Genomic DNA, 25888 nt, shown 5'->3' with positions numbered 1-25888 from the left:
AGATTAAACCATGATGGCATTCTCATCTCAGACTTCCAGCCTCAAGGACTGTGAAAAATAAATGTTGTTTAAGCCATCCCATTCTATAGTAATTTGTTATAGCAAGCAGAATTGACTAAAACAATACCCTCAGGATGTTCTCCATGGAACTTTCCTGAGATGTGAGTTGAAGGTGGGTCCCTGCCCTCACTCAAAGTGTGATCCATGGGTCAGCAGCAAAGGGTTCACCTGCAATATTGCAAGACCTGTAGAATCTCAGGCCTGCCCCAGAACTCCTGAATAAGAATTTCCACTTTAATCATAACCTCACGCATAGGAGAATCTGAAAAAGCATAACTAAGGGAGAATTTGGATTTCTAGGCCTTTTGTCTTTTGGGGCTTTTCTGCAAGGTACCTGGAGGAATCATTGCACCTTACATGAAATTCTAAGCTGGAGGTTTTTTGGGATCACACAAGTTATATCAATTCAGGATGCAAACTTGTGCAGGCTGGTTATAAATTCTCAAAGATGTTTTTCTCCTTTCATCCTGAACCAAAGTTCAAAAGGGGCAAATTTCCTAGCAGTTCTCTTAGGGAGAAGGTGGGCAACATAGATTTACTAACAGATGCTCTGACAGCTACGGGGCAGTCCATTATAGTGCCAATTTTGGGAGCAGAGATAAACCTAATACACTGCTCCATGCTGTGGTGAGGACCGAAGGCTATACCTCCTAATTCTTGCATGCCCAGAAGGCCATAAAAGCCGAGGCTCCACGTCACATAGGTTCAACAAATGCCTTCTGGACAAACTTCCTCCTCCTACATCCTGCCTGATTCCTACCTGCAATAAGTTTTTCGCTTTTGAATATTCTTTCTTCTTATCAGGTCAGTAATAAATGTGAACATGTTCTGTTTTTCAATACTTCTGAGTATTTATTTTTGTTCTATTTTGTTCTTTGTTTTTTCAATACTTCTGAGTATTTATTTAGTATTTATATTTTGTTCTAGGTCATTTAGAGTAACCTTACATACTCCAAGAAACAGGAACTCAAGCCTTAAGATTTTCACTTTCATCATGAAGGAGAATGCACACCTAGGACACAGATGGTGAAAGGCTTAACTTGATGACCAAAAGAAGAAAAAAACAATCCAGAAAGCCTTTTGACTCTTCCCTATTGTTTAATGCAAGTTCCTATTAGGTCTTTATCTGGGGCCAAGCACAGTGCTTCTCATATGTTACCTTATTTAAATCTCACATCACCCCATACTCACTCTAATTATCATCATCCTACTTTCACACATGAGGAAATGGAAGCCCAAGAGGGACAGAATTTTTTCAAGGTCACCTATCCAAAAAGGACTAGGATTTAGACCCTAGTCACCTGAGTCCAGTGCTTGCTTCCAGTGTTACGCTGCTATTCTGAAACTGCTCTACCCTTCCTCCTGATGGCAGCAGCAGGCTGTCCAGAGCAGCCATTGCCATCATGCCAGCTGCTGCAGGGAGGACACTGGGGAGAAGGCAGAGTTGGACCAAGAGTGGTGCCATGTTCCACAGGACTGATGGAAGCCCCCCTGGAGACTGGCGCCCTGGGGGCCACTGTGATGGGGCAGGGAGGGGCAGTCAGAGAGGGGCCCAGTGAGGAACTGGAACCCCTACCTCAGGCTGAGAAAAGGCATGGCCAGGGCTACCTGCACACTCCATGGAGTGAGCAGGAGCCCTGCTCTCCCAGGCACAGGGTCCCTCTCTGCACTCTGCATACTCAGGGGCCTGGGAAGGCCACTGTGCCCTGTCAGGCTTGGGGGTGTCTCCCACTGCCTGACCTCCCCCTACTCCCAGAGCCCTCTCTGATCTTGAAGTGGAGCTGGGGCAAAGCCCAGGTGCTGTCACACCCCGATCAGGTGTGCACGCATTCGGGGCAGCTCTGACACACCAGCCCCCTACTGCCTCGGTCCCCTCCAGATTTTGGGGTCCAACAAGCTTGGGGGAGAAGCCGAGGCAGGGCTGAGGGCAGCTTGGCACTGGCCTGCAGGTATCCCTTGGTGTGAGCAGCCTGGGCGCCATGGACAGTGGCAGGAGGCAGACAGGCTCCTGGGTGGAAGGTGGGGGGTCCCCAGTGAGTCTCCACCTTCAGGCCATGGAGGGCCTGAAGGTTGGAGGCCCAGCTTCCAGCCCCAGGGACTGGAGTGCAAACTTATGGTGCCTTTTCCAGGCCCGCCCATGGCTGCCCATGGACCAATGGAGCTACCCTCTCTGCTGAGAGCTGAACACTCATTGGGACAACCTGCCTAGCAGAGAGGAGCTATCTTCTCTGCCAGGACATACCCCCTCTGCTAGGAGCTGAACACTCATCAGGACACCCTGGCTATGGAGAGGAGCTGCCTGCTGAAGGTTTCCTCTGAGCTGTTCTATTGCTCAATAAAGTTCAAATTCGTCTTGCTCACCGTTCAGTTGTCTGCATACCTCATTCTTCTTGTTCACGAGACAAGAACTTGGGACCCACCAAATAGTGAAGCTAAAAACTCTGTAACACAAACAAGGCTGAAACATGCCTCTTCCTCACCATGTTGCAGGTGAAGAGAAAGAGAGAAGAGCTGGGTGGTCCTTCAGAGAACCCAGACCTGGGAGCTCCCCAAGCCAGGGCTGTGACTCCCTCTTTAGGGCTCTGGGGTTCCTGGCATCTTCCAGCTTCTGAACACCACTGTGGGAATGACTGAACACCCCAGCCAGGGAAGCTACTTGCAGTATGCCTGGTCCAGCCACAGCCTTGCAGAGAGCCAGCACCCATGCCAGCACCTAGAGCTGCCCACCCTATAGCAGCAGCAGTCGGCATGTCTGACTGTGCAGTGGTTGGACCCCACACTTGCTCACACACCCCTTGCTGCTCCATGCCTGACTTGCAGTCTTCCTTGGGGATGTGGGATCCAGGCGAGTAGCGAGAGCTGAGCACAGCCTGCCAGGCCTGGTGGGTGGAATGAGCCCAGTGGGCCCAAGCAAAACTCAGGCAAGGGCACCACCAGCCACAGGCTTCTAGTCAGAAAAGTGACACCCCAAAGATCCTATAATACTCCCACAAAGTCCTCAAACTCGTGTCCCATCTCTGATCATCTCTAAGACATCATGCTGGTGACTCACAGCCTAACACAGCCCTTTCATCTTTCACAACCTCAACAACTTACTGTGGCTCCCTTAATATTATACTTCAGGATGATCCAAAACCCACCACACCATATGTGAAAGCCCATTTTCAAGTTCAACTCTTCCTCGAAGCTTCATTCAACTTTTCCAGTTCACAAGGATTTCTCCTTTTTTCCTACTGCACATGTAGACCTAAACTTTAGTAAGCATTTATCCTTTAAAAGTTTTACATGTTAGCTTGATTTATGACTAAACTGAAACCTACTCGAAGGCAACAATAGGTTTTCTCTCTCTCTCTCTCTCTCTCTCTCTCTCTCTCTCTATTTCCAGGAACTAAGCAGTACATGTGATACTTAGTAGGTGTTAAATAAATGCTTACTGATTGACTGCAGGACCAATCATATTTTTATTCTGTTACTCTTTTTATTTTTGCAAATAGTGATAAGAAGCAAAGAAAGCAGAATAAGGGAATCCTATGACTGTAACTAAGAAAGGAGAAAAGTGATGCCTGGATTATGAGTTATTTTTGTCCCTAGATGTTTATTCTAAGAACTGCCTTGGTAGATGCAGTTTAGGCAACAGGTAATTCTTAGAGATGATTAATTCCAGGTGGATCAAACCTTAATATCCTTTTGAGGATGATTCACTTCAATTTACTGCATCATTACTTTTAGGAGGTAGCAAATGATACCAAATCCTATACACTCTTGCACGTTCACTCCAGCTTCCCTCCCAAGTTGAAAACCATTTAAAAATAATTTGAGATAAAGTTCAGTCAGTTAGCTAGTTATAGCATTCTCTTAGGGTAGCATTAGCATTAATTAATGCTTGCAGATTGCTTTGAAAATCACAAATGCTATGGAAGTGCTGACTATTAATTTAGTAAAAGCACAGGCCATGAAAGTTGAAATTTGAAGGCAATTGCACACTGATGAAATGTTTTAATACTTAAATGAACCAGCCTGAAGACAGTCTCTGACATCCCATGTTTATAAATCAGGAGGAAAAGAGGTCTAAAATGGAGAGATTTAAAATGAGATTTAGAAGAGAGTACTGAAGTGGAAGTGAACGGGAATGACTGTCGACCGTAAGAAGAGAGTAGCAAACCTTAGGGATCATCAGAATCACAATTTGGTGTTTATACATTCATCATTTGGGATGTTCCCCCTTGTGCTGGCAATTGGTAGTGATTCAGGAGGTAAGAAATGGGGGATAATAGGAAGAAGAGCAACAGAATAAAAGAAAAAATATTAAGTGGAAGAAGAAGAGAAGGAAGATGGAGAAAAAGCTGAGGAAGAAAAAGGAGAAAACTTCTTAAATGAGATAAAAAATAAAGAGATGCTAATGAAACAGGCATTTCTCCAGTGCAAGTTAGCACAAGGAGCAGTTATATCCAAATAAGGACTCCAAATTGAAACTGCTGTCTGGCTCCATCTTCACCAACAATCCTCTTCAAATTTCTCCTCCATTTCTGGTTTACCTGTGGATCTGAGTGAGCAGATCTTGTGTCCTCTCCTTTTGCAATCATTACATGGCTTCTTTAGATTGGACTAGCATCCTATGCCCCTCCTCATCCTCATCCTCTGCTTCCACACGACACTTAGGAAGGACTGGTTCTACTACCTTCCACACATCTCTGTGTGATCTTTAATTAATTCTTTAGGACTATCCTTGGTGTTCAACTTCTCCAGTGAGGTCAGCAACATTGGGTCTTTGTCCCCATATCTGTGCTGCTCTGATGGCTGATACCTATATGCTCTTCCCAGTGAAGATTTACAGGACAGTGGATTTCCATGGCTGTGAAGATAGTTGAACTATTTAACGTGTTCCCTGGAAGAAACTTTCTCCGTAATTTTGTTGTCCTACGGGAAGCTAAGAACATGAATTAAATGAGCTTATATAGCAACCTGTGATGTTATAGAAAAAGGTCCTTATAAAACAGACAAGAGATTACCTCCCCTACCTCTCTCCTTCCACTTTTCTTTTTGTCTTTCCTTATGTTACGTTAATTTTTTATTTTAAGCATATCATGTATTTGTATTGCAGGATATTTAGAAAATAAAAAATGCATAAAAATTTAAATTTTTATGTGTATACATAAAAAATATAAACTATAGTTCATCTACCCAGGTATATCCATGCCTTGCATTTAGTCATAGTGTCTGTCTTACATTGATATATGTTTATATTATATATATTGTTGTATAGATATTTTAATATTTTGTAATATAATTACTTAAATAGTATGTATTATATAAATATAAATTATGTTTGTACTGACAAACTTACAAATATTATTTTTATGTAATATAATATAAATTATATTTATATTTACAAACATATGAATACAAATTATTTAAACATAATTATTTTATATTTCTATATTATATATTTTATTTATATTCTGTTAAAATAGAAATATTTTAAAATATTTATCAGATACAAATACTTGTATTTATATTTTCATAATTCATATTCATATAAATATCATTCATATGAGTATCAGATATGAATACTTATATTTATAAGATATAAGTATAAAATATGAGTTTTTATATTTTAATATTAATATTATAAAGTATTTGCCATTCATGTCTTCATAATGGATGCTTAATATTCTCTCACGTGGGTATATCACAACTTTTGCTTAAACTTACAATTGTATTTTTACTGTTCTCACAGTATTTATCCTTATAAATGATTTTATAAACATATCGTTGGGTGAAAAATCTTGAAAGGATTTTTATTAAATGAGGCAAGGCTCATTTTCAAAAATGTCATTCAAATTTTACGCTTTTGAGTTGTCTTTTTTTTTTTTTTTAATGTGGCTCTTTCTGTAAGTTATCAAATATACAATTGGACAAAAATCCTAATCAGGGTAATCAGGTAATATTTGTGAGTTTAAGGTAAGAAAAACTTTTCATCTATGCTCTTAGATTCCATTGCTGGAAACTGTAAGTTAAACTGACCAAAGAGGAGAAAAAGTTTACCTGCACAGAAGCTTCATATAAAAGAAATAAAAATCCAAAGGAGTGGTTAGACTTGGGGACTTACATGTTGTTTTAACAAATGGTAATACATTGTGGAAAGTGACTAGACAAAGAAAAGAGATTTTGGGTTTCAAGAGGCAGTAACTTATTGGAAGGTAAACATATGGGGTAAACTAGTGATAAACAAGGTTTATTTAGTAAGGTTTGCTTACGTAGACTCATTTCAATGCTCTCTCTGGTAGGGAGTCATCTCTGAAGTCATTTTTGTCTTCCTGGTTCTGGAGAGGGGGACACCAATAAAAATGGAAATGTATGCCTTGCATATAGTCAGATGGAGGAATTCAGACAGCTCTTTCCAAATCTGCTCTTTCTCAACCGTCTTCAGCTCAAAATAATCCTCATGCCAATGTAGCATATTTTGAAGTGGCGTATTCTGATCCCTCCATGAGTACGATAATCACATTTCAACAGAATTTGGATTCTGTTCAGAGATTTCAAAGCTTATTTAAAGAGCAAAACAAATGAATTAAACTCTTTCTAAGACATTTGTTAAATGTCCAAAATATGTCAGATACTGAGCACACCAAGATGGTGCTAGAGAAATCAAGATGAATGAAACATGGTCCCTGTCTGTGAAAGTCTTCTGATCTTTTATTTAGCTTGTGTAGCATGTTGATTGCAAAAAGGGACATAATTCTTCCCCTCTCTGTATTCACAGCAATTACAACACTGAAACATTTTATATCTATTTCTCCACCCTTGAGTCTTGGATGGCATGTGACTTGCTTTTGTCAATGAAATGGAACAGAAATGGCAGTGTGCTGGTTCCAGTTTGAGCCTCAGAGATTGGGTGTACCTGGCAACCCCTGGGAACCTCGCTACTGACATATAAACAAACTTAAGCTAGCCTGCTGGAAGGTCAGAGACCACACAGAGCAGAGATGAAGTGGCCTACAGAGGCCAACTTGAACATCCAGCCCCTAGCCAAGCTGGCAGTTGACCATAAACACATGCCATCTAAGGCCAGAAGAACTGCCCAACTAAGTCCAGAATTGTGCACTAAATAAAGGTCATTTGGGAAGGCCGGTAACATGGAAGATACTAATTAATACAGCCTGTAAACCAATCACACCAATGTGCTTAGTGTCATAATAGAGGAAGAGGCAAGAAGCTGTAAGCTGTTGGTTTGTCCTTTTGCTTCAGCTGCTTTTGATCTTGTTGACAACACAGTTTAAGATAATGAGGGTCGAGATATCTTGAAGAGGCGGAGCTTTCTACAAAGGAGTAAAAACATTCTGATAAAGGACAGTCTGATGTGTTTTCTTAAACAATTTTAACTCCTCACATGTGCCTTTCCTGAGCAAGGGTGCAAGGTTACCCAACCAATAGAGGAAACTGTTGTTGAACTGAGCTACACATTCTTTTGCTTTTGGATCTGGTCATGGGTGGTTACTGATGGTGCCAGGAAAGTCGTTGCATAGGCATTCTGGCCCTGAGAGGCAATACCACTGAGCCATCAGGAATTGCCTAATGTGCCTAAGTTAACAAGGTTATCCAAACAGCTCTTTTCTCCTCCAGGTAGTAGTTTTGAATTTGCAGCTTTGATTCAGTTAAGCCAGCATCCTCATGCTCTCTGGGCTTCATCTCTTTGGTAAGCCTATAAGGAATTCTTTCTTTCCCAAACCTCTCTCTGTTCCCATCAAAACTTAGCAAAACAACTGGACCCTTTTTCCAGATTCCCGCTTTCTACTATATCAGTGCAACTCAAACTTTAATGTGCATAGGAATCACTCACAGATCTTGCTAACATGCAAATTCAGATTCAATAGGTCTGGGGGAGGGATCAAGGATTTGCATTTCTAATAAGTTCCCAGATGCTGCTGATGCTGCTGCTCCCGGGATAACACTTGGACTGTTAAGGCACCACATAACAAATGAAAGTATCTCTACTAACCAAAAGCTAGTTAACAGATAACCCAGAGTGCCTGATCTCAATTAAAACTTCCTGCTCAAGCCTGTAATCCCAGCACTTTGGGAGGCCGAGACGGGCGGATCACGAGGTCAGGAGATGGAGACCATCCTGGCTAACACGGTGAAACTCCGTCTGTACTAAAAAATACAAAAAAAACTAGCCGAGCGAGGTGGCGGGCGCCTGTAGTCCCAGCTACTCGGGAGGCTGAGCCAGGAGAATGGCGGGAACCCGGGAGGCGGAGCTTGCAATGAGCCGAGATCTGGCCACTGCACTCCCGCCTGGGCGACAGAGCGAGACTCCGTCTCAAAAAAAAAAAAAAAAACTTCCTGCTCTCATTCATTCACAAGCAAGTGAACAGCCTCTGCCTTCATTCAGGGAGGGAAAAAAAAATTAGACTAATTTTGACAGTTCTGTGTGATGAATGCTTCCATAAAAGTGTATGCCTAGGTACAGTATCTTTTTAAGTACTCACTTGCCAGAAGCCACTCATAACAGGGTGTGATGGCAGGTTATGACATAAATGCCAGAACATCCCCTCCCAATTTTCTCTTCCCTGTTTCATCCCCGACTGTCCTATTTCTGATCATCCCTATTCCATTATTTCTGTCTTGTATAGCTCATCTAAATTAAAATATTCTTGGCTAATTTTCCCAGATCTCCCAACTCCTATTTAATTGTGTAGGCTCCAGGAGCTCCCACACCTATAGTACCCTATTTGCCTTGTTAGGATATGGCTGATTTCGATATCTGACACCTGCTTCTCCTCAAAGCAGTCTTTTCGTTTTAAAGTGCAGGCCTTAACTCTCTACCTGGCCATGCATCCAGTAGTGTAGATCCTCAGTGCTCTAAATGGATTGCTGGACCAGCAGCATTAGCATCACCTGGGAGCTTATCAGAACTGTAGACTCACCCACCCCACCCCAATCTACTACATCAGAGTGGGCATTTTAGCAAGATTCTCAGATAATTTTTATTGAAGTCTAAGACACTCTTGTGCAGAAATTTCAAAACACCTAACTATACCTGCAATATTCATTTCAGGGCAACTCTCACACTATGAAATAAGAAAGACTGAGTTTCAAATATCCTCCTTCTAGTCACTAGGTGTGTGATCCTTATGCCTGAGGATAGGTAATAGAGATCACAGCTACTCGTAGAGTTGTAAGCGACAATAGTGAGCTAAGAGATACAAAAACATATTGCCCAGTCCCTGGCAGATTGGTAATATGAGACAAAAGATAGAGATGAAAAAGTTTGAAGGATACTCTTGAGGTTAATACACTGAAGAATAAAATGTTGCGATAGAGTTGAATATTGATAAGCAGTATTTTATAAGTACAGAGTAATAGATGTATAATTGTTAAGAATGTGCTTATTAGCTTGGCATGAAATGACTTTTTTCCTCAAGTGTAAGGCATATAGTTTGAGTATTAATGCCATCAACACTTGAATAGTGCTAGAGATGTGAAATCAGAGACACATTTACTTTGCCATTGTTCAGAAAGTCACATGGCTGCTTCGTGCTCACAAATCTAGCATGGCATGTCCTTCCAATACAGAATGTAGTTGTTTAAAGAGCCAAATTACTGTTGACTATGGCAATATTTTGATGGAAATTACTTCTAAGCATCCAAAATCAATGGAGAGTTTAAATAAACTCACTTGGAGTTTAATCTTTCCTTGGAATCCTATTTAAGTGGCCATAGAAATGTAGATCTCCTTTCAAAATGAGGTTGTATTTGAGCAATACTAATCACTTAGAGAACTAAGTTTTAAACATCTTGAAATCAACAGTAAATGAAAAACTCAGCATGATCCCATTTTAATGCAGAAAAAAAAATACAAAGATTTTTACAAAGCTTTCTATAACCTTAAACCAACGCAAAGGAGTTAAGGGCCTGAGATGCAAATATATTTTTATATCTTGAAATCAGCAATAAAGAGAAAAAAATCCCTTCAAATTATCACTCTCTTTACATATTTCTCTCAAATGTCAATTTGAAATGGAGAAAAGACATCATGTTGCTTTCAAATGCCATGCTTATAGTTCATTACACTACTTCATTGACTGTCTCTGTATTTCCTTTATATGCTAACAGGATGAAAGAGATAAATCTGTCTTTTTTTCCCTTCCTTTTCATAAACAGATCTGTTTTAATTTCAAATTACTCTAAAGAAAATATGACTCTCTGGGAAATTTCAGGCCGTCTACCACAAGTATCCAAGTTGCTCTTTTTAGATTCAAACTTTTGAAACACCTGCCACATCAGCTGTTAGACTAAACCACCTAAAATTGCCAATATTTGAACAATTTTTGACCCACAAATATGGCAATTTTATGTATTTCAATCTAATAGTTTCTTATCTGTAAACTCTAAAAAGACATTCCATGTTGACATTTTCTATTTATTGTAATGTCAGTTAGGAAAACAGATTTTTAAATGGCCAAACAATTAAGTTATTTTCTGATCCAGTTCTTGGCATTCCTTGGGTCACATAAATTAGAAGTCCTTAATTTGCATATAAAACTGACCTGGTAAGTAGAACATTCTTACACCGTTCTGACTAATTCTTGGTAGTTGTGCCAGCAGACATGAGGTAGAACATTCTTTTATTATTAGAAGGGAGACAAAATAAGGAAATACGATGTTCTTTTAAAATTTTTTATTTGAAAAAATTAAACAATAGAATGACTTTAAAAATCAATTTATCTTCAGGTAAATGCTTTGAGCAAAGAGTCTTATATGTGAAATAATTACATTGAAAAAGCTTGAATACTTTCTCATGCCCTTAACTCTCCAACTCCAGTTTAAATGGTTGAATGATGAACAAAGTTATCAGAATTTTGCTCAATAAATAGCTGGAGTGTGTCATAGAATAAAACAGAATCAGCCCATGATTCAATTCTTTTCTGTTTGTTGTCCAGCACTGTGAAAAGTGTTGCTTTTAATGATTACATAGAGAAATGGGGAAATCCTGAACTGCCTTCAAAGCCATTAAGGAGATTTAGTCATGTTCAGCAGAGCATTAGATGTTTACGTATTTCATTGCTTCTCAATTTCCTGAAAACTTGTAAATTGCTGACGCTTACAAGATGATGGTACACAGAATTAACTTAGATGTGGGCTAACCAAAATCTATATATACTACTGTTCTGAATAATGAACAAGACATTCTTCTGAAAAGAGGCCTGTAATACCCCACCCCTTTCAGGTGATAAATTCATTCCTTGGTCTTCAGAGTATGTGTCTATGATTCAAAGTCTTACAGGTTAGAATGCACCATTAGAAGGTGCAGAGATTTACCTGTCAGACCCAGGAGTAGCCTATGAAGCTCCTCACGCTAATTAATAAAACAACACCTTTCAGCCTGCTCTGCAGTGTACAGAAAGTTTTCTCATATTTAATGACATTCGTCTGGAGAAAAAGCCTTCCTACTGAGTGTTCAGAGACAGAGGCTCAATTTCCAGGTGAACACAACAGAGAAGAAAGACCCAATCATTTAGATGAAACTGATCCCAAGTTTAGATCCTACTGGAACATGCCGCTATTGGTTCTATGAGGAGCAATTTTTTTTTTAAGTTTCAAGGAAAGTTAAGAAAAAATAGTAACTGATGTTATCATAGGTTCATCTGTCGAAAAACCCAATCGTTTTAAACTGAATACAAAAGCAAGCAGTATGCCTATTAGCACATGTCATTATTTCTTTATTGAGCAGTAAATCCTCTCTCTCAAGCAATAACGTATTCTTTGAAGAATATCTAAACATGTCAGAAGGGTAAGCAGATCTGGCCGGGACAAAAAGGCTTTACAAATTTATGAATATTTCAATTCTTTATGGGGAAGAGAGAAGATGTAAAGCAATAATCAACTGGAGAAAGAGAAAACAGATGTGAAGCTGGTTCAAAACACCGAGGAAATAAATACTTTGACACATTATCTGGTCCAGTTGTATTCAACATAGGTTCCACAGACCTGCACTGCTGCAAGAATTGTTTCTTACAAGTATTCATAGAGATTAGTACAGAAATACTATAAACTCATATAACAATTCAACTCTATTTTATGTCTGTTGAATCTCATAATATATTTGGTCTTGAATTTTATCTTATTTAGTTTTTAGTACCTCATTTATACTGTATTTTATAAAAATATTGGTCCACAATGAATTGGAAATTTTTAAAAAATAAATGAACAGCAAACAAACACAAAAGGTTTGTTTTTGTTTGTTTTCACAGAAGTTCCAGTCAATTTTTGGCTTCCACGTATAACAAGTTCTTATCATAGGTCAGGCATCGCTAGGCACTTTTGTTCTATTTGTTAAAGTACCAATGAAATTTTTATGACTTCCTTTGGCATTTGGTGCCCTCACTATTAGGAAAGCCAGACTTATGAGAAAACCAGATTTATGGTGCACTGTGATACACCATAGCGCCACTGATAGACATGAGAACAGGCCACCACATTCTTCCTAGTCAATTCTCCATTACTGAGAAGACCCTAGTGAAAGGTTGCCTGTGTTTTCCATGCTCATCTTCCCATCCATCCCACTTCTCCCTTTTTGCAGAGGAAAAAGGTAAGAAGAACAGAGAAAGTAGAGTTGACTGATTTTTGCCTGACTTAAATTTTAAGAGAGTTTAGAATAACAAGCACGCCACCACTAAATTGATTACTCTTTGTTTTAACTGCCGTGAGGCTGGAATCAGAATAGATTTATCCACATTTACAATAATATCAAAAAGAATAAAATAATTAGGAACAAATCTAACCATAAAGGCAAAAGATCTGTACACTGAAAACTGTAAAACATTGATGAAAGAAATTGAAGAAGACATGAATAAGTGGAAAGATGCTCTGTGTTCATAGATTGAAGGAATTAATACTGTTAAAATGTCCATACTATCCAAAGTGATATGTAAATTCAACACAAGCCCTATCAAAATTCCAGTGACCCTTTTCACAGAAATATAAATAAAATTCTAAAATGCCTATGGAACCACAAAAGACCCCAAATAGCTAAAGCAATCTTGAGAAATAAAAACAAAGTTGGAGTAATCACAGTATCCAATTTCAAATTATATTACAAACCTGTAGTAGTCAAAACATTTTAAAACATCTTGGTACTGGCATAGAAACAGACACATGAACTAATGGAACAGAATAGAGAGCCCATTAATAAACTCAAGCATATACAAAAAACTAGTTTTCAATAACGACGCCAAGGAGACACATGGAGAAAGGATAGTGTCTTCAATAAATGGTACTGGAAAATTGGATATTCACTTGTAGAAGAATGATACTGAGCCCTTATGCCACACACGAAAATCAACTCCAAATTAACCAAAGACCTAAATATAAGACCGGAAATCATGAAACCCCCAGAAAAAAAAAGGTGTGTGGGAGGAAACTCCATAAAATTGGTTTTAGCAATGACTTTACAGATAGGACAACTCAGTAGCATAAAATGAATAACCCAATTGAAAAATGAGCAAAGGTATAACTCCCAATATTGACGAGTTGATGGGTGCAGCACACCAACATGGCACAAGTATACATATGTAACAAACCTGCACGTTATGCACATGTACCCTACAACTTAAAGTATAATAATAATAAATTAATTAATTAATTAAAAAAATAAAAATAAATAAAAATAAAATAAAAAAATTTAAAAAAGAAAAATGAGCAAAGGATGTGAACAGACATTTCTCCAACGAAGACATACAAATACAAATGACCAGCAGCTATATGAAAAGGTGTACAACATCACTAAAAAACAGGGAAATGAAAATCGAAACCACAATGAGATATCGCCTGACACCTATTAGATAGCTATTATTAAAAAGACAAAAGATAATGACTGTTGACATGGATGTAGAGAAAATGGAACCCTTGAGCACTTTTGGTGGGAATGGTACAATCACTATGGAAAACAGTATGGAAATTCCTCAAAAATTAAACGTGGAACTACCATATGATCCAGCAATTGCTATTCTGGCATATGCTCAAAGCAAATGGAATCAGCGCTTTTTAAAGATATTTGCACTTCCATGCTTATCGAAGCATTATTCACAATGGCCAAGATATGAAAACAACCTAGGTATCTGACAACAGATGATTGGATAAAAAATTGTGATGCATGCACACACACAATGAAATGTTATTGAGCCTTAGAAAGGAAGGAGATCCTGCCATGTGCAATACGACGAACCTAGGGACGTTATGCTAACTGAAATAAGCCAGGCACAGAAAAGAAAACATACTTCATGATCTTCCTTATAATCAACATCTTTAAAAAGCTTGAATACATAAAAATAGAGTAGAAGGGTGATTAGTAGAGGTAGGGAGAGATGGGGAGATGTAGACAAAAAGATACAAGGTTGCAGTTCTTCAGATGAATAAATCTAGAGTAGATCTAATGCACAGCATGCAGACCCCGGTGCATAGTATTGTATTGTATTCTGGAAGTTTGCTAAGAGAGTAGATTTTTGGTGCTCTTGCCACACACACACACACACACACACAGAGGAAGGTTATCTATGTGAAATCATGGATATGTTAATTGGTTTGACTATAGTAATCATTTTAGTGCAAATATGTATATCAAAAATATGATGTTATATATATTAAATATATTCAATAAAAATAATCTTACTAAAAGAATTGTGGTATCCAAAGTCCACAAAAAGTTTCCAAACACTTGAAAAAGGTCCTTTTCCAAACAGGTCAGACCAGGGGCAAAGCTTCTGTGTGGGAGGCAGAGGGTATATTTTGAAATTTGGCTGATTGCAATTGCTTTGTCCTTCAAACTAGACATAAAGGGTTCTCATTGCTTTACCACCAGTAGAATATTTTCCAAAGGCAGTGGCTCTAATTATGCACCAATTAACCTTAATTAAGACAGTTCTTGCGTAACAGTGCACCCAGAGAGTTCACTAAACAAACAGCTTGACAAACACTGGCATTTTAAATATTTTCCAAACATGTCACTTTCTTAATTAGGTAGTCAGGTTGTGAAGACTATATTCACAGACATTATTTGGGAAATTACAGCAGGGAAGATGGAGCCAGTTCCTCTTCACACTCCTTAAATGCATTGGTTACAGCAGAACTTGCTGCTAGAAATGCACCCATAAGGCAGCACCAGGAAGAACACAGCATTTGCTCCAGATGGGTACACAACGGTAGCAATTACTAAGTTAGTTTCATTTTTCAGGGAAAGATTAGAAAATAAAAGGGGAAATTTTATGGAAATGATGAAAGGACTTACTATTGATCTTTTTCCTGTTTGTATTAAGCTGAAAGTCACACATACATTATAAATTTAATAGAAAATGCTGACAAATTTCGTCTTTTAAACTATGTCTTTGACATCTTGATGATATTGGATTCTATAATTAAAAAGACCTATTTCCATTCATTCGAGTCATTATTTAGGATATTCAACAGATTTTTTTATATTGAGACTGCACAGTTCTTATTATTTCATTTTTTGCTGCTTTTGTAAATGAAATAGTTTTTCAACATATTTAATTTTATCATAAAATATTTTAATGTAAAATTTATCATATAAAAAGTACAAAATATGCATATGTAGCATTTTAAAAATATATACAGTACTTATATATTTTTAAAACACCAGCTTAAGAAATACAACATTAATATTCAGTTTAAATCCCCCTGCATTCCATCCCTAATTGCACTCATTTTGTGCCTTCCAATCCAAAAGTCTTTTCTAAATCTGTGCTAATCATCTTCGTTATATTTAGATGTGTATTCTGCACCTATGTGTATTATAAACTTAAATTATGTGTAATTCTGCACATTTTTGGCATTTATATTAGTGGAATCATGCTGTAATATTTTTATTATTTAATTTTTTCCATTAACATACCTTTGACTTTTGTCCAAATACAAGTAACTCAATTTTGTTTTCACTGCTATACGTTATTCTGCCACATCAGTATATCTTAAAACACATAATTATTTAATGACGTAGAACATTTGGACTGTGCAGTAGGCAGAATTCAGGGATGGCCCCCAAGATAATCAAACCCTGGTGTACAGATACCTTCTCCCACTTATTGGATCACACAACAATCTAGGTGCTGCTGTAAAGAGGCTTTGCAGATGTAATTAAAATCCCTAATTAGTTGATTTTAAGTTGAGAAGATAATCGTGGGTGGCCTGATCTACTCAGATGAATCCTTAAATAAAACCAGAGAGATTCAAAGCAGGAGACAGTTACATGGCAAGGAATTGCTGGTGACCTCTACAGTGGAGACAGGTCCCCAGCCAATAGTCAGCAAGAAAATGAGAACCCCAATCTAATAGCTGCAAGAAGCTGAATTCTACCAGCTGTGTCACAGTAGCTTGAGAGAGAACTCCAAGCTCCAGAAAAAAATATATGCAGCCCAGCCAACACCTTGACTTCAGCCATGAGTAACAAATTCAGCTAGGCTGAGCTCAGACTTCTGACCTATAGGAAGTGTGAGATGATAAATGTTTTAAGCCATGTAATCTGTGGCTATTGGTTAAGCAGCAAAGGGAAATCAATACAAGCTATTTTCATAATTGTCCTATTTTAGACAATGCTGCTCTGAACATTTTTGTACATGCTACCTGGTACACTTGTGCAGGAGTTGAAGTCATATACCTAGAAATAGAACAGAATTATGTAGTTACATGATACACACATTACTAGATAATGTCAAATTATTTTCCAAAGTGATTTCAATTTATACCACCAGCAGTCCACCAGCAGTCAGGAGACTTTCCTTTGCTTCATATCCTTCCCCAAGCATGGGATTGGCAGGATGTAAGTATTTTCCAGACTAGTGACTATAACATAATATTTAATTGTTGGTTTTAATTTGCAATTCTCTGAATTATTAATGACACTGAGCATTTTTTCAGTTTCTTTTTTTTTTTTTTTCATTTGCGTTTCTGCTCCTAAGAAATGCTTTTTCAAGGGACTTACTCTTATTGATTCACAGGAATGGTCAATTATTTCCTCACTAATCTGCTAAGCCAGTTTGAATTATATCAGTTTTTCAGATTCCTGAATCTACATTTGGTTATTCTGTTATGTGCCTATGGTAGAATATTTGTTTATTTCTATGACATATCATACCTTATTACTTATATACCCGCTTACCTACCTCTAATGCAGCTTGTATTTATGGTTATTTGGAGTCCTTTGCTCTTCCAGATACATTTTAGAACAATCTTGTCAAATTTTATTTGACAAAATGAAAATACTATTGTAAAATGGTATTCTATTTCAATTATATTGAATCTGTAAGTCAATTTGGGAAGAAATTGCATCTATAATGCTGAGAGTGAATATTTACTAATGAAAACAATGTCTATATATTTAGTTCTTCTTTAATGTCATTTTTTAAAGTTTCATAATTATTTACATAAAAATCTTCCATGCCTTTTGTGAAATATTGTTGTAGGTACCAAACACATTAATTGCTATTTATCTGGTATCCTTTTTTAATTTTTATTTTTCTATCTTTTATTTTAAGTTTAGGGGTATATGTGCAGGATGTGTAGGTTTGTTTCATAGGTAAACATGTATCATGGCGGTTTGTTGCATATATTATTTCATCGCTCAGGTATTAAGCCTATTATCTATCAGTTATTTTCCCTGGTCCTCTCCTTCCTCCCACCCTCTGCCCTCTGGCAGGGCCCAGTGTGTGCTGTTCTCCTCTTTGTTTCCATATGTGCCTTATCATTTGGCTCTCACTTGAAAGTGGGAACATGTAGTGTTTCATTTTCTGTTCTCGCATTAGTTTGCTAAAATAATGGCTTCCAGCTCCATCCATGTCCCTGCAAAGGACATAATCTCATTATTTTTATGGCTGCAGAGTATTCCATGGTGTATATGCACCATAGTTCTTTTTCCAGTGTGTCATTGATGGGCATTTGGGTTGATTTCATGTCTTTGCTGCAATGAACATACACATGCATGTGCCTTTATAATAGAATGATTTGTATTCCTTTGGGTATACACACAGTAATGGGATTGCTGAGTCAAATGGTATTTCTGTCTCTAGGCCCTTGAGGAATCGCTGCACTGTCTTCCACAATGGTTGAATTAATTTACATTCCCACCAATAGTGTAAAAGCATTCCTTTTAAACCACTGCTTTCTCCATCGTCTGTTACTTTTGGACTTTTTCATAGTAGCCATTCTGATTGGTATGAGATTGGTATCGCACTGTGGTTTTGATTTGCATTTCTCTAAGTATCAGTGATATTGAGCCTTTTTTCCTGATTGTTAGCCACATATATGTCTTCTTTTGAGAAGTGCCTGTTCATGTCCTCTGTCCACTTTTTAATACGTTTTTTTTTTTCTTGTAAATTTGTTTAAATTTTTTTTTTTTTTTTTTTTTTTTTTGAGACGGAGTCTCCCTCTGTCGCCCAGGCTGGAGTGTGCAGTGGCGCCATCTTGGCTCGCTGCAAGCTCTGCCTCCCGGGTTCATGCCATTCTCCTGCCTCAGCCTCCAGAGTAGCTGGGACTACAGGCGCCCACCACCACGCCCCGCCAATTTTTTGTATTTTTAGTAGAGATGGGATGGTCTCAATTTCCTGACCTCATGATCCACCTGCCTTGGCCTCCCGAAGTGCTGGGGTTACAAGAGTGAGCCACTGCACCCGGCCAACTTTGTTTAAGTTCTTTATAGATGCTGGATATTAGACCTTTGTTAGATGCATAGTTTGCAAAAAATTTCTCCCATTCTGTAGGTCTGTTTACTCTACTGATAGTTTCTTTTGCTGTGCAGATGCTCTTTAGTTTAATTAGATCCCATTCGTCAATGTTTTCTTTTATTGCAATTGCTTTGGCATCTTTGTCATGAAATCTTTGCCTCTGCCTATGTCCTGAATGGTATCCTACGTTTTCTTCTAGGGTTTTTTTTTTTTTTTTTGAGATGGAGTCCCACTCTGTCACTGAGGCTGGAGACTGAGTCTCACTCTGTCACTGAGGTAGGGCAATCTCGGCTCACTGCAACCTCCATCTCCTGGGTTCAACCAGTTCTCCTGCCTCAGCCTCCCCAGTAGCTGGGATTTCAGGTGCCTCCCACCATGTCCAGCTGATTTTTTGTATTTTTAGTAGAGACGGGGTTTCACCATGTTGGTCAGGCTAGTCTTGAACTCCTGACCTCCAGTGATCCATCCGCCTCAGCCTCCCAAAGTGCTGGGATTACAGGCTTGAGCCACCACGTCCTTCCTCTTCTAGGGTTTTTATAGTTTGAGGTATCTAAGTGTTTAATCCATCTTGAGTTGACTTTTTTTTTTTTTCCTGATACAAGGTCTCACTCTGTTGCTCAGGCTGGAGGGCAGTAGAATGATCTCGGCTCACTGCAGCCTCAACGTCCCAGGCTCAGATGATGTTCCCACTTTAGCCTCCTGAGTAGCTGGGATTACAGGTTAGTGTAACCACGCCCGGCTAATTTTTGTATTTTTAGAAGAGACGGGGTTTTGCCATGTTGCCCAGACTGATCTCAAACTCCTGGACTCAAGCAATCCACCTGCCTCGGCCTCCCAGAGTGCTGGGATTACAGGCGTGAGCCACTGTGACCAACCTTGAGTTGATTCTTTCATACGATGTAAGGAAGGGCTCCAGTTTCAATTTTCTGCATATGGCTAGGTAGTTATATAATTTTTTTTTTTTTTTTTTTTTTTTTTTGAGGCAGAGTCTCCCTCTGTCGCCCAGGCTGGAGTGCAGTGGCGCGATCTCGGCTCACTGCAAACTCCGCCTCCCAGGTTCACGCCATTCTCCTGCCTCAGCCTCCCGAGTGGCTGGGACTACAGGCACCCGCCATAACACCCGGCTAATTTTTTGTATTTTTAGTAGAGACGGGGTTTCACCGTGTTAGCCAGGATGGTCTTGATCTCCTGACCTCGTGATCTGCCCGCCTCGGCCTCCCAAAGTGCTGGGGATTACAGGCGTGAGCCACCGCACTCGGTCTATAATATCTTTTTAAATTGTATTTTTCTAATTGTTTGTGGATAACATTTGGAAATAAAATAGACTTTGTGCATTATACCCAGAAAAATTCACTGAAATCTCTTTTTAAATGTAGTGATTTTCTGATAGAAAATTTTCTTTGAGACAATCATATCATGGGGAGATCATAAAAATTTAGTTTCATCCTTTCTAAGTTTTTCACTTTTGATTTCTTTTTTCTTGTCCTATTATACTGGCTAGGACCTCTGACCTATGCTGGATAAAAATGTTAGCAGCAAATGCGCTTGTCACTCTCCTGATTTTAAAGAAAATACTTTCAAATGTTTTGTTACTGTGATGGTTAATTCCATTTGTCAACTTGGCTGGGCCAAGGCGTCCAGTTATTTGGTAAAATGCTATTTTAGATGTTTCTGTGAGTGTGCTTTTTTAAAATGAAATAAACCTTTAAATGGGTGGACTCTGGGTAAAACAGATTGCCCTTCATAATGTGATGGGGTTTCATCCAATCAGTTGAAAGCCTGAATAGAAGAAAAGACTAACTTTGCTCTAGCAAAGAAGAATTCTGCCAGCACATAAGCATTTGATTTGCAATGCCACACATGGGATGTTCTTCAGATCTTCAGCCCCCTACCCAACCCTGCAGGTTCTGAACTTGCCAACCTGCATAATTGTGTGAACCAATTCCTTAACTCTCATGTATGGGTGTGTGTGATCATGTGTGAGGGAGACAAACACACCCACACACAAACACCCTCGTCCTATTTGTCCTGTTTCTTTGGAGAACCCTGACTAATACAATCATTCAAAAGATTTTGTGGTTATTTGTTAAATAAAAGTGTTTTATCAGTTAAGAAAGTTCTCCTCTATTCCTATTTTGTTGAGAGATTTTTCTGGTTGGATTTTCTCATGAATGGTTGTTAAATTTTGTCTTTTTAAAACATCTATTGCAATGATTATAAATCTGTTATACTTTTCTTTTTCAATATCCCAGTATAGTGAATTATACCACATAATAATCTTACATATAAGCAATAAATCCAAGTTGGTCAAGATGTATTATGCCCTTTGTTTTGTTATGCAGTACTGGATTCCATTTTTATTGATTTTGAGTGGGAGGTGAAAGATTTGCATTCATGTCCATGAGGGCTTTAATTATAATTCTCATTTATCCTATTGTCCTACCCTGATTATGATACAAATATTTTATTAACTTCAAGACATGAGTTTCAAAGTACCAGCTCTTTCTAGTCTCTGAAAGAATTGTCTTAAATTTACAGTCGTCTAGTCCTTGAATACTTGGTATAACTATCCTTTAAAAGTAAGTAGGGTAAGAATAAGGGAATTCACATTTTCTATATTCTGGAAACATTCATATTTCTTGGAATTTTATTTCAATTTCACTACATTTTTCAATACGTAGGAACCCATTGCTCTATGATCACCTCTATTATTTTATTCTCTGCATCTTCGAAAATGCACATTTTGCATTCCTAAAGTTACTTATTTGGGACTTTTATTCTTTATATGTCCTGTTAGAGGGTTGTCAATTTTGATGGTATTTTGAAATAAATAGAAATTGATACAACTGATATTATCTAGGTTACATTTGTTTTCTTTTTACTAATTCCTGTTCTTTATTGCTTCCTTTTTTGTTTTTGATTTGCAATGCTTTATTCTGATTTGGTCACTTTTACTTTTATTTGATTTTTGTTGCTTTTTATTAACTTGAAATCTTAGCTCATTAATATTCAGCCTTCCTTCTGTTCTGGTATAAGCCTTTGCGGCTATGATTTTCCCTGTAAGAATCATTTTCTGTGTCACACAAATTTTAATAAATAGTAGTTCTGTTATTATTTAATGCCAATAAACTGTTAAATATGAATAAAATCCTTTGTTTCTTCTCTTAGTTTATGCCAACATGTGAATGCCCCAAATGGGATTATTTTATGTTTTCTGTTTTGCTTTTTTTTATGCTGGGCTTTGCTTCTGTTTCAGGGCTTTACCTTTCAGATGAGACTAGTGACAGGTCCAAGGGCTCCCAGTCCACCAAGGAAATCTGTGATTGGTGTTTTCGCCATAGGGATAATAGTTTACCTTTTTTCTGTATTCTTTCTAAGCTTGATGATCACGCTGACTTCAGTAGATACACTTCCCAGCTACCAGTTACCGGACTAAGAAAATGCTGATCTTACCTTGACCATTCTACCTCACTTGTTTCCACTGTCAGTATCCTTTCATCTGTAAGTCTTTGGATTCTGTCTCCATGCACATAAGGTGAACATTATTTTATTCCTGAACTTTCGGTCAAAAGATGATGTCTTCTGGACAAGGCGGAAATGACCATTGCTGGAGGAAGCAACAGACCCCCTCCCACTTTACTGTGTCTGCCTGACAGGGATTTAGCAGGCTCTGTGAGAACATCAAAGGCTGTGCAGAGCTGAAGGAAAGTCGCCTAATGCCTTTTAAATCCTTTATCTTTCTTTTCAAACCTGCAATGTGTGAGTATTCATTATACACAACTTGTATTCAAATTTATGCTATTCAAGCAGAAAAAAAGTCTTTCATCAATTTTAAATTCTTTAAATATTTTCTAATCTTCTACATGTAGGTTAGAGTGAGCAAATACTTGGGCAAAGTATTTTTCACTAAAGCAATAAAAATACAATTGTAGAAACATAAACACAAAAAGGGAAAATATTAGGAAGATGCAGAGGTTTCTGTGAACTCTGTGGTCCATTGGGTCTGAGGAGAGTCTTGGAAACAAGAGTTTGAAATTATTGTGTTTGAGCTTGAAAGCCACTTTAAATCCCAATTATAAATTCTCAAGAGAGAGGAAATCTATTGAGTTTGGCTTGGGATAGATTCCCACTCAGTATCTAATCAATGACAGCAACAGAGTGAGGACGCAGGGTATTGAAAGAACTTTGGAGATCAATTGCTTTATGTGGGGGCCAATAATTCTTAGAGGGAAAAAGGTAGCTAAAGAGGAGAATTGGTCCTGCAGTCAAATCTTATAATTTCTGCAAGACTTTAGAGGGAAAAAAAATGAGCTAAAAAGCGGGCGGATCACGAGGTCAAGAGATCAAGACCATCCTGGCTAACATGGTGAAACCCCGTCTCTACTAAAAATACAAAAAAAAAAAAAAAAGTAGCCGGGTGTGGTTGCAGGCGCCTATAGTCCCAGCTATTTGGGAGGCTGAGGCAGGAGAATGGTGTGAACCTGGGAGGCGAAGCTTGCAGTGAGCCAAGATCACGCCACTGCACTCCAGCCTGGACTACAAAGCAAGACTCCATCTCAAAAAAAAAAAAAAGTTAGATATAATATTATTTTATAGCAGCAAATGGGAAGTTAAGATGTGAATAATCAGTTTGTCTTTAAAACAAACAAAAAGGCAACAAACTAGAGTTGATATCAAATCAAATGGAGTAAACACAATACAAATATATAATAAGATAAACACATGCCCTTTGAAACAATAATTAAAGATAAGATTTCTAACACATGTGGAGACTATCTGAAATGTAAAGAAATAACATATGAATATCATAAGCACTCAAAAGAAACAATACAAAGGTGAAAAAACAGTAAACAAGTAAACAAGAAAACTTGGCTGGCCTTTGATTTCTTCTGTGAAATTTAGATGCCAAAACTACTCTGAGAAACATCTAAAGGTTTTAGTAGAAAACCTGAGATTCCCATAATTTAAAATTAACCAAGTTTCCTTTCATGTTCATAAATCAAAGAAAGATGTTTTCCTCCTTCCAAGTATGGAGGAAGTGTTCTGCCAACTAAGAGAACCCATATCCTCAGTGAATAAAGTTTCCACTCCTCTCCTTACCTGGCAACTCCCTTTTGTTCATCATCCTTCAGAATCAACTCCATGGCAGTTTCTTCCCTGGGTTCTTCCCTAGGTTCTGAAACTAAAGCATGATAGTGTGTTACTGTCTTTTGCAAAACAAAATCTTTTCTTTCATAGCATATTTCAAAGCTTGTATCTGTATGACTAATGGGTTTCATTGTTAAATATCAGCCTTCCGTATTAGGTTATGACACTCACGGGGGCAGGCACTATTTCTATTTTGTTCACCACTGTACGCACCGTGCATAGTGCAGGGTCTGAGAGAACACAGTTACTCAATACACGTGACAGGAAGGGAAGGGAAAAAAGAGAAGGGAGTCATATCCCTTACTTGAATTGACAGTGGGAAGCCACATGGTGAAAAAGGACAGGAGCAGTAAAAGGCAGGAGGGTTGACTGCTGGTCCCAGGATCTGATTGGGGTTCCAAGAGGTTCACTATAAAATATTATATTCCCAGAGAGAGATGGAGAGAGGAGTTTATGAAACCATAGAAATAGAAGGAATGAAAGATGACACAAGAATATCTTTCTCTAATCCCCAATAAAGATCCCTTTCTTTCAGATTATTATTTATTGAATAAGTATAAATTACTTCTGTGTCCCAAAGAGAAAGGTTTCAGTTGATAACATGTCTTTACATACAGTGGTCTCTTCAGAGTTAAAAGGAAAAAAAAAGTTATTCATATTGTGTCTGTTCTGTTTAACTTCAACCTTAGCAGGAAAACGATCTCTAGGAAACAACAGCATCCTGAAAGTACTAAATTATCTCCAGCTTTCTTTTTAACGGGGGAGCTTTCATTTCCCATGTGAGCAGATCTGGGCTTTGCCCTTCACACCACCATATTTCCTCTGGCTATTAAGGACCTCATTGTTGAGGTCAACCATACTATGGATATGCTTATAAGTCTCACAGAATATTGACATTGAGGAGGGGGTTTGTTCATACCAGGCCATTCAGAACTGGTTGGGAAAAGTTCCAAGGCACGAGCTGCATCCTGCTACTAAGACATCCTTAGCTGCTGTGCTGACAATTGTTGTGGGCTTTCCAGTACCCACAGTGAGAGATGAGCAACTACTCTTGCTCTTCCACTTGGGGAACATGCAGTGTTCACTCAAGATGGCGGTTCAGTTCCCATGCAACTCTCAGCACTGGATACTAATAGGGCATGGCTCTCTCTCAGGGCAGATTGCTTGTACTTTTTGTGCTTCCCTTGGGTCAGGACTCTTACCCTAACCTCCTATAAACCCATATGTAACTCACCTCACCCAGGTGAGGCTCCTCTAGCGTGGCTCTTCCTTCTTTTGAGAAGGGCTTTTGCTTCTTCAGAACTTAAAAATCCTCATCATTCCCTTGCAAATTCCAGAATAGCAAAATTATATATTCAGCATTTATAATTCCTACTAAACTATTGAATATTTTAACACTTGCTAATTTTTTACCCATGAATATTATATGTAGAATGTAAAAAAAAGAAAAGAAAAACGGAACAAGGAAAGTAGATCTATAAGAAATTGTATTACCAATCAGTGATGATAGATCAATGTTTTAATTTTTGTTGTTTAAATTACATATATATGCTTTCTTATTTTTGTCAGCTTAATTCATCCAATTTGGATAGAGTTTTCTTAAAGTCATCAGTTTCCATATTTGTTAGTTTTTCCTTAAAATTCTGCAGATTTTACTTTTATTAGCCTCAAGCCGATGTTGCAGAGTGCTTACAAGTTCAGAATTGGCATGGTTTCTCATTGGCTTTTTTTTTTCCCCATGATTACAGGGTGTCCCTGTTTATTCTAGTAATGTTGTTTTAAATTTTATTTTGCCAGACATTACTTTTCTTACACTGATTTTTACTTAGTATTTATTTTGTTTTTCATGCTTTTATTTTAAATCTTTCTATGTGGTGTTTTTTTTTAGGTGTTTGTTTCTTTGTCTTTATCTTATGGAAGCAGCCTATTTCAAATTCAATTTTATA

This window comes from Macaca fascicularis, chromosome 10 (assembly GCF_037993035.2).
Source record: "Macaca fascicularis isolate 582-1 chromosome 10, T2T-MFA8v1.1".
Lineage (NCBI taxonomy): Eukaryota > Metazoa > Chordata > Mammalia > Primates > Cercopithecidae > Macaca > Macaca fascicularis.
This window is presented reverse-complemented; position numbering follows the sequence as displayed.